This window comes from Hemiscyllium ocellatum, chromosome 13 (assembly GCF_020745735.1).
Source record: "Hemiscyllium ocellatum isolate sHemOce1 chromosome 13, sHemOce1.pat.X.cur, whole genome shotgun sequence".
NCBI classification, from domain to species: domain Eukaryota; kingdom Metazoa; phylum Chordata; class Chondrichthyes; order Orectolobiformes; family Hemiscylliidae; genus Hemiscyllium; species Hemiscyllium ocellatum.
The window spans coordinates 61,159,369-61,172,117 of record NC_083413.1 but is presented as its reverse complement, the minus strand read 5'-3'; positions in this window follow the sequence as shown (position 1 = coordinate 61,172,117).

The window sequence follows — 12,749 nt, the reverse complement described above, 5'->3', positions numbered from 1 at the left end:
TCTTCCATCTCTACTCATAACCAGAATATCATTTTTAATGGTTTATCTTTCTATTTCTGAGTCTTTAATGTCCCCCAAGGTTCAATCCTTGACCTCCTCTGATTTCTCATATACTTGCTGTCTCTTGATAACATCATGAAATGCACTAGTTTTTAAATGTATGCCAAGGATGTATCTGAACACCAGCTTCCTCAACTCTCCCATTGCTACTAACTTCTCAAGTTGTTTTCCAGCATCTACATTTCCTGGAATGTGGGAATTATAGGCAAGGCCAGTATTTATACTCTTTGAACTAAGTGGCTTGCAAGGCTAATTCAGAGGACGGTTAAGGGCCAACCACATTGTTGTATTTGGAATCAGACTGAATCAGGATTGTAGTTTCCCTCCCTAAAGGATATGAATGAAGAAAATGGACTTTTCCTGACAGTCTAGTGGTGACCATTACCAAGACTAATTTTATATTCCAGATTTATTCCACCAGTTGCTCAAATGGTATTTGAAGACTTATACACTAAATGGTAAGGTCCTGAGAAGTGCTGCTGAACAGAGAGAATTTGGAGTGCAGATTCATAGTACCTTGAAAGTGGAATCACAGGTAAATAGGATAGTGAAAAAGGTATTTGGTATGCTTGTCTTTATTGGTCAGTGCATTGAGTAAAGGAGCTGGGAGGTCATGTTCTGGTTGTACAGGATATTGGTTAGGCCATTATTCGAATACTGCATGTAATTCTGGTCTTACTGTTGTAGGAAGGATGTTCTGAAACTTGAAAGGGTTCAAAAATGATTTACAAGGATGTTGCCAGTGTTGGAGGGTTTGAGCTAATGGGAGAGGCTGACTACACTGGGGCTATTTTCCTTGGGACATCGGAGGCTGAGGGGTGACTTTCTAGAGGTTTATAAAATAATGAGGGGCATGGATAGGGTAAATAGACAAGGTCTTTTCACTGGGGTGAGGGAGTCAAAATCTAGAGGGCACAGGTTTAGGGTGAGAGGGGAAAAACTTAAAAGGGACCTAAGGGGCAAGTCTTTTTACGCAGAGAGTAGTATGTTTATGGAACGAACTGCCAGATGAAGTGGTGTAGTCTGTTACAATTACAACATTTAAAAGGTATCTGGATGGATATATGAATAGGAAGGATTTAGAAGGCTATAGGCCAATGCTGGCAAATGGGACTAGATTTATATAGGATACCTGGTAGTCATGGATGAGTTGGACTGAAGAGTCTGTTTCCATGCTGTATATCTCTTTGATACTGTGAACCAGTGCCCCAGCCTGGTCTCTTAGAATGTGAAGTCAGTAACATTATTATTAGACCAGCATCTTCCCCAGAATAAATTTAAATTTCTTTGAATTAAAAATGGGGAAGACTGGGACCAATGTTTTTGGTTCTTGCTATAAACTCCATTTTTTTCACCACTGACTCCATTTCTCTCCCTAGCAACAGCCTGAGATTAAACCAACCTGCTTGCAGTCTTGCTGTCACATTGGATCCTGAATTGAGCTTCTGACTTCCTCTTCATGCCAAAACTAACACCAATTGTTTGTACCTCGATTACATTGCCAAGTGTTACTCCTGTCTCAGCTCATCTGTTTCTGAGCACCTCATTTATACCTGTATTTGCTTTGGACCTGAACATTCCAGTGTACCTCTGACTGGTCTACCACAATCCATATTGCACAAACTTGAGGTCATCTAAAACTCTGCAGACCCTGTCTTAACCCACACCAAGTCCCATTTACCTATCGACCTTATATTCACACGTCTATCTCAGCTCACTGTTTTCGGGTTTTCAAATCTCTCCGTGGCCTCACCTCTCTCGATCTTTTACTCTCCTCCAACCCCCTAACCTTCCAAGGTATCTGAGCTCCTCAAATTCTAGAATCTTTTGAATCTCAACTTTAATTGCTCTAACATTGATGCCTGCATTGCATAAGCCTCAAACCCTGGTAATTCCTTTATGCACCTATCCACCTTATTTTTAAAAGAAACCCATAAAATTATACCCTATGACCGAATTCCTGTTTATATTGCTTGGTGTCACAATCTGTACTATCTGTAAAGCATATTAGGATGTTTTATTACATTGAAAGGTACCATCTAAACATACATAAAAAATATAGAGAATAAATACAGAGGAACCTCCATTATCTGGCATTCAATTAACCAAATTTTGGATTATCCGAACAAGGTCCCAGTGTTTAGCTAACCATGTTAGCCGGCATTCAATTATGCAGCATTCAATTAACTGAATGAAATACTCCCTGGCTATGTCCTTCGGATAATGGAGGTTCCTCTGTATAGAGAATGCTGGAGAAATGCAATAGTTCTGGCATATTTGTGGAGACAGAAACAGAGTTAACATTTTGATTCCAGTACAACTCTTCTTCAGAGCTCTTCTTCTGAAGAATGTTCTTCTCAGCGCTGACGAAGTCATGCGGGACTTAGAATATTAACTCTGCCTCACTCTCTACAGATGCTGCCAGACCTACTGAGTTTCTCCAGCATTTTCCGTGTTTCTTTTAGATTTCCAGCATCTGCAGTATTTTGCTTTTACATAAAAATATAACTCGTTGTCATTGTTGATCTGAAAGACATACATCTGAGTCTAGAACTTGTGTTCTACTGATTTTTTATTATATTTCAGTCCTGCTTCTTGGGATTACTAATTCATAAAAGGGGAAATGTTAAATTGGAAAACTTGAGTTCAAACTGTTAGTAAATTGTAAATGAGAGTATTGTAAATGAGAGTACATCAACCCTCTCTGCATTCATTGAAAGATATGTTTAGATTCATTCTTGGGATAGGATGTGGCTTTGCTCGTTGGTCAGCATTTATTATCTCTTCCTAGTTTAGCCTTGAGAAGGTCAAGGGATAGTTATTCAAAATCTACAGAGTACAGTTTTTAGTGCAAAGTTCCAGTGATTTCAGGAGACTGAATTGTTTGCGTGTTATTGGTTAATATAGACATTTGGAAACACTCAGGGAAACCAGCAGGTCCTTCTAACTTCATGGATCTCCAGGGACTGTGTGGAAAATACCCTCTGTGAAAACATTTTTCATTGTATATTCAGCTGCAGTCCTCTACAAAAATCAACCCATTCCCCATAGTTACATAAAAATAATCATGGAACCAGTCTTCCCATACTACTGTTAATACCACTGTCATCAGCTATGAAAGAGAACAGGAAAAGACTGGATTATGACTGCACCTTTACCTCAAGCTCTGAGCATAGACTATGGAGCCCTAAAAAAAGTAGCAATAACAAAATAAGTAACAAAATATGGACCATGAAAATAATTATATTTCTTATTGATTGAAAACAGTGTTTCACTTGATATGGAATATAGATCAAAACAGGCATTGGGCTAGAATTTACTTTTTTTAAAAATGTAGATCACACAGCAACCTCAGGTAAGGTTTGATGCACAGATAAATATGAAAACCAAAAGTACAAAATGTGTCACTTCTTTGTAATCTGTGCAAACATCACACTGTCTGATTCACCATTCAAAGACATGAAATGACATGAAATTCCTATACTTTCATGGTATGAACTTGACTCAGTAGTTAGTCAGGCCTTGTTAATTTCAGTTTAAATACCCCATTTCATGATGTGGTATCTCTTAATTATTTCCAAGCAGCCTCTCTGGAACTGAAAGTTTATTTTTGCAAGTGTGCTGACTCATTCCTTTAGATTTTAATAATTCTTGGACAATTAAAAACAAATGACAATTTTTAACATGTTTCTCTTTTTGTTTTCTTCCAATTTAGTGTTTATTTTCTTTGCTTTATTTCCATTTCTGCATTGAATTTGACATTGAATTCATTATTCTAGCATACACCTCCTTGTTCAGATTCTACAGTATTCATTAACGATACCACAACCAGACTACTGCAGGATGTGATATTTGTGGGTAGAAGGAGGTTACCACACCCCTCTTTCTGTAGCTACGTATAAGGATCTATTTGGTTTACAGTAATAGAGGAACAATCAATCTAGAGTCTTCACAAGAGAAGTCTTAGCAAGGTATAGTTTATTTTATATCTATTATGTGATAACACTGAAGTACAAATTACATTGGCTAATCAGATGTTCTTACTAAGATGATTGAGGAGCATTGATGGCACACATTTTCCCTTCAAGATCCAGAGCTATTCTCTAGATTTCATTGACCCAAGATTTTATGACTGCAAATGTGTTGCTGGTCAAAGCACAGCAGGCCAGGCAGCATCTCAGGAATAGAGAATTCGACGTTTCGAGCATAAGCCCTTCATCAGGAATCCTGCAAATGTGTTGCTGGTCAAAGCACAGCAGGCCAGGCAGCATCTCAGGAATAGAGAATTCGACGTTTCGAGCATAAGCCCTTCATCAGGAATGTTATCAGATTGAGTGGAGCTTATTACATTCTACAACATTAACCTTTTTGGAACCAGTACATTGACACAATCACTTGTCCTGTTCACACAAAGCCCAGATTAGTGGAATAATGATTGAATCTCAAACTTACTGCAATTTTCATTGAAAATGATTTCAGTTTAAACAGTTGTGTAAATCCAATAAATGCTAGACAAATTCTGGTCCAATACATGTTTTCATTAGTTGCATTTTCTTTAAAACAAAATTGCAAAGTAAACTGAATGATTGAAAACACATATTCTTTTTAGATGAATGGATGTTTTTTTTAACAAATGACAGATACATTCTTGAAAATTGTTTGGGCAATGGTACAGCAAAAAAGAGCCAGTGTTTTTAAGTTAGAACACTTTGTGTGAACTGCAGAACCATCCAAGTTTGTCTTTCCAGTATTGTTGTAATAAACTAGTTATTAGCATGGCAGGCAATAGAACTTCAACTATCTGAAAATTGTTTTGATTTTCTCTATTAATACGCTATTGTTTGTGTACAAAGGATTCTTTGTAAGAAATGCTATTGCTTCCTTATCCACAGTCCCCTTAGCACCGATTTTCCAATATTCTTGTTGTCACTGAGCCATGCACATTTTCAGCACTTAGCCTCCAGAGCACAGTCGATTGGGTGTTCTGAATGGTTGTGCTGATGGATGACCTCGCTTGATTAGTTTTTTTCAAATAGCTGTGGTGACAGATAGCCCTTTTTGATTCGCCACGTCTGTTAGATACTTGGGATTCCAAAGCAGAGGTTGATATTAACACGTATCTGCTGTTTAGTGGCTTTTGTTACTTCTTTTCCTTAAAGATCTAATTAATTGACCTACAATCAAAAGGTAATGATTTGTTTTTGGTCTATTGGTTTTGAGTAAGAGCTTTTAAAAACAAGGTTAAAATCCCACTCAAGATTTGTTAAACATTTGCACTGTGGGCCAGTTATACCTTGTGATAAAATATAAACTGTTAGACTTGATAGAAATGAATCCCAACAATTCTGCACTTAAAAAAGTTACATTTGTAAAATGCTCAAATCCTCAAAGTTACAGAATTGCAGAATGCATTTAGCATGGCAATGAGCTATTTTAGGTTAGTAGAAAGATTGAATAACTTGAGATTGTTAGCATGGAACAGAGGAGGCTGAAGTATGTAGCTGATGTATGAAACCATTATGTACAATGTATAGAACATTGAAGGAGAATGAAGGATGTGTTTCCCTTGGCAGAGAGATTAATAACTTGGGAAATGTATTGCACTGGAATAGCAGCACTGGAAAGAAACAACATTCCTTGGCGGTGTGATGGTGAGTGCTGGCCAGCTAAGAAGGTATTCACAATTGAAGGGCATGCCCATTTGTGTGGTGGGATCCGATAATTACCTCAAGGCATTTGAAAGTCTGTGTGCCATTTTTCACTGGCAACCAGACATCCCCATGGGCCAACATCCTGCCTGACAGCAAGAAGTACTTTGAACTTGAACTATAGCCACTGCATACACGGCCTCCCATTGCTCCCCCTGGCCATCAAACTTGCACACATGCAACCTTGGACCTCTAAACCATCACCTATCATCCTCCCTCTGACACCTTTGACCTTCCCTCCCACTTTCTGTGACCCTCAGGCCACCCACTATCAGCCTTAATCAGTCAAACTAGAGTTGCTGCCATCACCATTGAGCTCCCTTTACATCAGCATTGCATTACTCCCCTGGACTCTGGCAATGCCAACCATCATTCATGACCTTCACTTTATTACCCTTGATTTATTGACTTGTCCATTGTTATCCTTGACTCTCCCAGTCAAACCGATGATCTGCCCTCAAACACCCCTTTATCTCGCTTGAAGTTCCTTCTGTAGGAATTGGCTTTCCTTGTCTCAGGTGTTTGCCTCCCTTGATCCCTCACAACCTTTCTCAGGGTTTCCATGGCTTCTCCCTTCTTTGGGCAGCTGTGATTCACCCTTCCTCCCACACAGCCATGCCCCGATCTCCGAGCCAACCAAGCTCAATGCATAAGCTCAGCCTTCTCTCCACATGTTTCATAACTTTCCTACATAAGAAAAGTAGCTTCTGCTCACTCATGCAACAGGAAAACTACTTCACTGGCTGCATGCTACCATAATGTGCCATGAGTCTGAAGACAACTGTATCTCATTTACCATCTTAATTGCCAGGTTACAATTTAAACTGATAACCACATGTTTTATGCATGACATGCTACTTTGTTAAAATTAGGTTCTTACCACTGGCCAGAAAACATGATGTGCCTTTGTTCTGTCATCTATTTCTTAAACTCCATGCTGACATCAGGAAGCTGATACTTAAAGTGATCCCCTCTCGTTCACTCGTCTTGTTTCCCACCTTCAGGAGTTTACTTGATTCCACACACAGTTGGCAGTAGAATGAAAGGGGACTTGACAATTTATTTTATCCAGAAGTTATTGAGATCCAGGATTCACCACCTGAAAAGATGTTGGAAGTGGGAACCTTTATCACATTTAAAAATATTTGGATATATGCTTGAAGTGCAGTAACCTATTGGAATACAGTAGGATTAGATTGAATTTTTTTTATTATTTGGCACAGACATGATGGGTCAAATGGCCTCCTGCTGTGCTATAAACATTGATTTGTTTTTTATTCCATAAGAGAATTACAAGCTTATTAAAGCATTTTGTCCAGGACACAGAAACTGGTGAGATTTGTTTTTGTGATAACAGAAAATGCATTTGAAGTAAATAAGATTTTATCTGTTTTATCACAACCTGATTATGTCTGTTGACTCTGTCGCCATCTGATTCACTTTGAATTATCACTGGTGATTACAGTGTAGAAGTATTATTAAGCTGCACAAGCCGGAAGGTCAGACCTGGTTTGTGATGTTCCCTTGATTTAAACTTGAGGGATAGTCCTTTGGGTACATTAGTGGAGAACTGCTGGTGTTGTGGTTCTGTGCTCTAATCTTAGTGCCTTCAGAGAGGAGGACAACGAAAAGGTTTTTAAAAAAATCAGTCACAGGTGACATGTTTATTATCTACATTACCAACTTCGTTTAGACTGTGTATTTGTTCTGCCCTTTTAGAGAGATGGAGGGTTTAAACAGCCTCAGGAGAAGCCAGCTGAGCACTATGATGGAGACAAAGATTAGTCATGAGGGAATGTTAAAAGGATAGGAAGAGAAAAAAAAAATTGCATTTATTTATTTATTTTGTGACTTTGGGATACTCCAAAACACTTTACAACCAGTGAAATATATTTTAAATCCTAAGTGCACGGCAGCCAATTTTAACAAAGCAAGGTCTCTCAAATGACAAGGAGATAATGGCCAGTTAATCCATGTTAATGATATTGCTTGATAGATAAACTAGGGAGAATGGCTCTGCTCTTCTTCCAAAAAGTGCAACTAGAGTTGCTGCATACATCTCAGAGGACTTATGCCTCATCTCAAAACTATCTTCAATATTGTGGCATTCCAAATTGTGTTAATCCCTATTGTCCCAATATTGTGTCTGCAGAGATTGTTTAGCTGAAGTCTCCAGAAAGGGATTTGAAATCATTGGGCGGAATCTTCCGGTCTCGCGCACAGCTTTTGGATACGCAGTCGTGGGAACCTAATTGGGCAGGAAGTAAAACTCAGTTTCTCAACAGTGCATTTAAAGTTATTAAAGCTATTAATTTCTCAGAACCTTTCAGGTGAGTCAGCTTTCCTGACTTTCAAGGTCTTGTGTATGCATTAGCACACAGTCCATTGGAATTACATTCACAAGCACAATCTTGTTAGTCAACACATGTGTTCACAAACCCAGTTATATGCATGACGTCTCCCTCCAACCTCCAGTGAGTACAAACATTTTCCATTACGTAACTCTTTCATAGTCAAACCATTTCTTTGCTGAAATGCTTATAATGTAGACGCTGAAGCCTCACATGTCCCATTAGCCTCTCTAGGCAAGGCAACTACACCTGATGATGCCAACGAACATGATCATGACAGACACAGCTGAAAGGTGACCTGAAGTAAAAATGGTGCTCAGTTTAAATGAGGTGAACAGAAAAGGTTCACTGAAAGTTGTGTTGGGTAGAAAGAAAAAGTTGAAATAGAAGGGGTGATTGCGAAGCGCGCTGGGAGGACCCTTAGACATGGTGAGGGAAAACTGGAATGTGGGGTTAGGTGGAAATGGTTGACAGTGATCAGGCAAAGTGTAAAAGGAAGGGCACATTAAAGGTGGGAAATATGCTGGGGAGGGAGAATGAGCGGCAGTGTTAAATGCGAGGCAATGTAATTGAAAGACTAGGCATGGAGGTCTGGATAGGAATAGGGAGTGGAATCAGCAGGATTATTGAGGGAGATAATGGAAGAGCCTCATGTCACAGGGGTAATTGAAATAGGATAGAGGGAAGGCCAGAAGAAAGTAAAACGTCATTAGCAGTTCTAGGGGTAATCAGTAAATTCTAAAGGGGGAGGATAAAATATGGAAGAGAAGGAAAGGTTTACCACCACCACTTGGAATCAGTTTTGGAAAAGCTGGTTTCACAGAGAATGCACAGTACAAACAGGAGAGGTCATAGATCCATTTGTATGTGTTCTTGCACAACACAACCACACCAAACTGAGGCAATTGAAGCAGATACTGAAAAGTACTATTGCTCAAGCTCTCAATTAAGGGCTTTACACAGAAGGGAAGGCCTCCCTGTACAATAAAGGTAATTAAGCTCTTTCAGCTCCAAACAACAAGATTGTTCATTCATCATTATCCTTTGATAAAAAAGACATCTAAAAATCACCAGCAATGCTGATGGTTCAGAGAGGGTTACCTTACTTCATCCAAAAACAGAACATTCACAGGCCCACGTCTACAAAAACTAACCATTATGTATGATTTGGAGATGGGGGTGTTGGACTGAGGTGTACAAAGTTAAAAATCACACAACACCAGGTTATAGTCCAATTCCCTCAACTCAGCACCGCCCTCCTAACCTGCAATCTTCTTCCTGACCTCTCCGCCCCCGCCCCACTCCGGCCTATCACCCTCACCTTGACCTCCTTCCACCTATCCCACCTCCATCGCCCCTCCCCCAAGTCCCTCCTCCCTACCTTTTATCTTAGCCTGCTTGGCTACTCTCTCTCATTCCTGATGAAGGGCTTGTGCTCGAAACGTCGAATTCTCTATTCCTGAGATGCTGCCTGGCCTGCTGTGCTTTGACCAGCAACACATTTTCAGCTATAGTCCAATTAAAGTCCAGTTAATTGGAAGCACACTAGCTTTCGGAGCAACACTCCTTCATCAGGTGATAGTGGAGGGCTCAATCCTAACACAGAATTTATAGCAAAAATTTACAGTGTGATGTAACTGAAATTATACATTGAAAAATTGATTGTCTGTTAAGCCTTTCATCTGTTAGAATACAGTGATAGTTTCACTTCTTTCATGTGTAAATCACAAAACCTTTTTTAAAAAAAGTTGCATTCTTGGGTTAGCTGTTAACAATGGTGATAGCTAGACAATATGTTGAAGGTGTTGGCCCCCTGTGTTCTCTGTCTATGCTATGATGTTTAGATTGATTCAAATCTAAAAAGTGAGATAACGGAGTTTTACAGGAATTCATGCAGTTTTTGAGCTCAGAGTTCTACATGAATGCATGCAATTTTTGAGCAAAGTACAATGTAACCCTGCAAGTACAAATTCACCCCACAAAATATATGTGTGCATGTGGGTCTTTGTCTGTCTGTGTCTGTCTGTGTGTCTGGGTTGGGGGTTGTGACTGTGAGAAAGTGTATGTGTGTGTGTAGTGAGTGCAGATTGTCTTAAGTCTGTGAGGGGGTGCATGTGTGAGTGTGAGATTGTGTATCTGTAAGGGTGTGTGTGGGTATCTGTGTGTATGTGTGTTCGTGTGTATGTGTGTATAGGAGGGCCTGTGGGTGCGTGACCGTGTGTGTGTGTAGGAGTGCCTGCGTATAGTGTGTACCCTATCGGTACCCAGAGGGAGGGCCTCAACCGGGACCTTGAGTTCATGTCACATTACAGGTGACCACCATTGCACCATACACACACACAGATACTCCTACACACACACACACTCACACACACACAGGCACTCCTATACACACATACACACAGACACACGTATACACAGATACACACACAGATACCCACACACACCCTTACACACACTCCCACACTCTCACATGCACCCCCTCACAGACTTAAGACACTCTGCACTCACTACACACACACACATACACTTTCTCACAGTCACAACCCCCAACCCAGACGGACACACACACACACAGACAGACAATTACCCACATGCACACATATATTTTGTGGGGTGAATTTGTACTTGTAGGGTTACATTGTACTTTGCTCAAAAACTGCATGAATTTATGTAAAACTCCGTTATCTCACTTTTTAGATTTGAATCAATCTAAACATCATAGCATAGACAGAGAACACAGGGAGCCAACACCTTCAACATATTGTCTAGCTATCATCATTGTTAACACCTAACCCAAGAATGCAACTTTTTAAAGAAAAGGTTTCATGATTTACACATGAAAGAAGTGAAACTATCACTGTATTCTAACAGATGAAAGACTTAACAGACAATCAATTTTTCAATGTATAATTTCAGGTACATCACACTGCAAATTTTTCCAATAAATTCTGTGTGTTAGGATTGAGCCCTCCACTACCACCTGATGAAGGAGCGACGCTTCAAAAGCTAGTGTGCTTCCAATTAAACCTGTTGGACTATAACCTGGTGTTGTGTGACTTTTAACTTAACCATTATGTAGGCTGCATTTTCCAAAGTTGTCTAATAGGGAATTGTGAAGGCTACCTATATTCAGATAAAGATCAAGGCCATGAACATCTTATACCTGACTACATCAGGAAAGGGTCAACCAATCATGGTCATGGAGGGTGCACTTCACAATGTAATTGCAAGGTAGGCTTTCACCCAAGACTGGAACAATCTGTTAAGGATCCAAAGAACATGCGGACATGTCAAGAACTCAAATAAAACTAAACAAAGGCTTCATTCTGATATTTTGAGAAGAAAGGATGGAGAACAGCAACCGAACCAGAGACCTGGAGCTCAAGGGCTACAGCTGTGCATAATAAAAAGGGGCACCAGGGTCTTCAGCACCATCAAGAAGGCCACTGAAAGAGTGAATACCAGCTTCCTCCAGATTGGTGAAGGGCAGTACCAGAGGAACTTTCACATGACTAGGAATGGCATCACTTAAATCTGTCACCCCCTGCAGTCAGACCTGCAGCAGTATGGCTTGGGAGGAAACACAATACTTGTGACACTGAAGATCAGATTAACTCCTAGGACTAAGAGGCCTTCGACTGCATCCCACATGGCACTCAGAGCTCCCTGGCATTATCCAGCTAAATTCCTGAACAGAAGGAAATTTTATTCTCTCAATGTCTAGCTTAATGTCAAAGGCAGCAGCAGCTTCACATCTCCACCTTCTATAAAATGTAATTACAATGTTTACATTCTAAACAACGCAAAGTCCCTTGAATGTTTCCCTCTGTCTCCTCACCACCATCATCAGAACTGGCTCATGAGTGATAAGAGGTGCCCTCAGATACCATGGCTAATGACACCATTATGAATCCCACCTACTGATGGTGAGCAGCATTACAATGCCATAATTGAACGGATAATTGGTTTCTGAAGATGTGTTGGTATTGCCTGGCCAGCTTAGGAGGAGCATTCCAGCCGACAGGATCTCCTAAATAGTGATTTCTTGCTGCATTTTGCACATCTCTAGCCTAATAACAGAATGAAAGCATAGAAGAGGAGAAGATGGAGCAGCCACATTTCATCTCCAATGAGAAAGACATAGAATCTGACAGAGATGCTGAGGGAGAAGCCAACACTGGTGCTTAAGATGCAGAGGAAGCCAGGGCAGACAGACCAAGAGAAACTCAACAGAATGCTTGGCTAGTAATTTTAAAACATTAATCAATCTTTTTCATATAGATTTTAAGTGCTTTTGTTCCCAATGCTCTAATAAACCTATTTTCAGTTTTCTGGACTGAATGGAGTATGAGTTCAGTATGGAGTTCTGAAAGGTTACATTGATGTTACACTGATATGATTCAAACCTTCGAATGCACAGGATATGTATCTATCACTGAACTATAGAGGAGCTCCACTATGCTGATTAACTCTCATAGCCAAATAGCTATCTTAAGTCCTGTGTTCCAGAGATTGTATCCCAAATGAGAGTGTCAACCTTTGTATTCCTGCACATGACTTAGATGTCAGCATCAACCCTGCCCCCCCCCCCCCCCCACCCTCCAAGATGGTCTAAAGGAACACATAG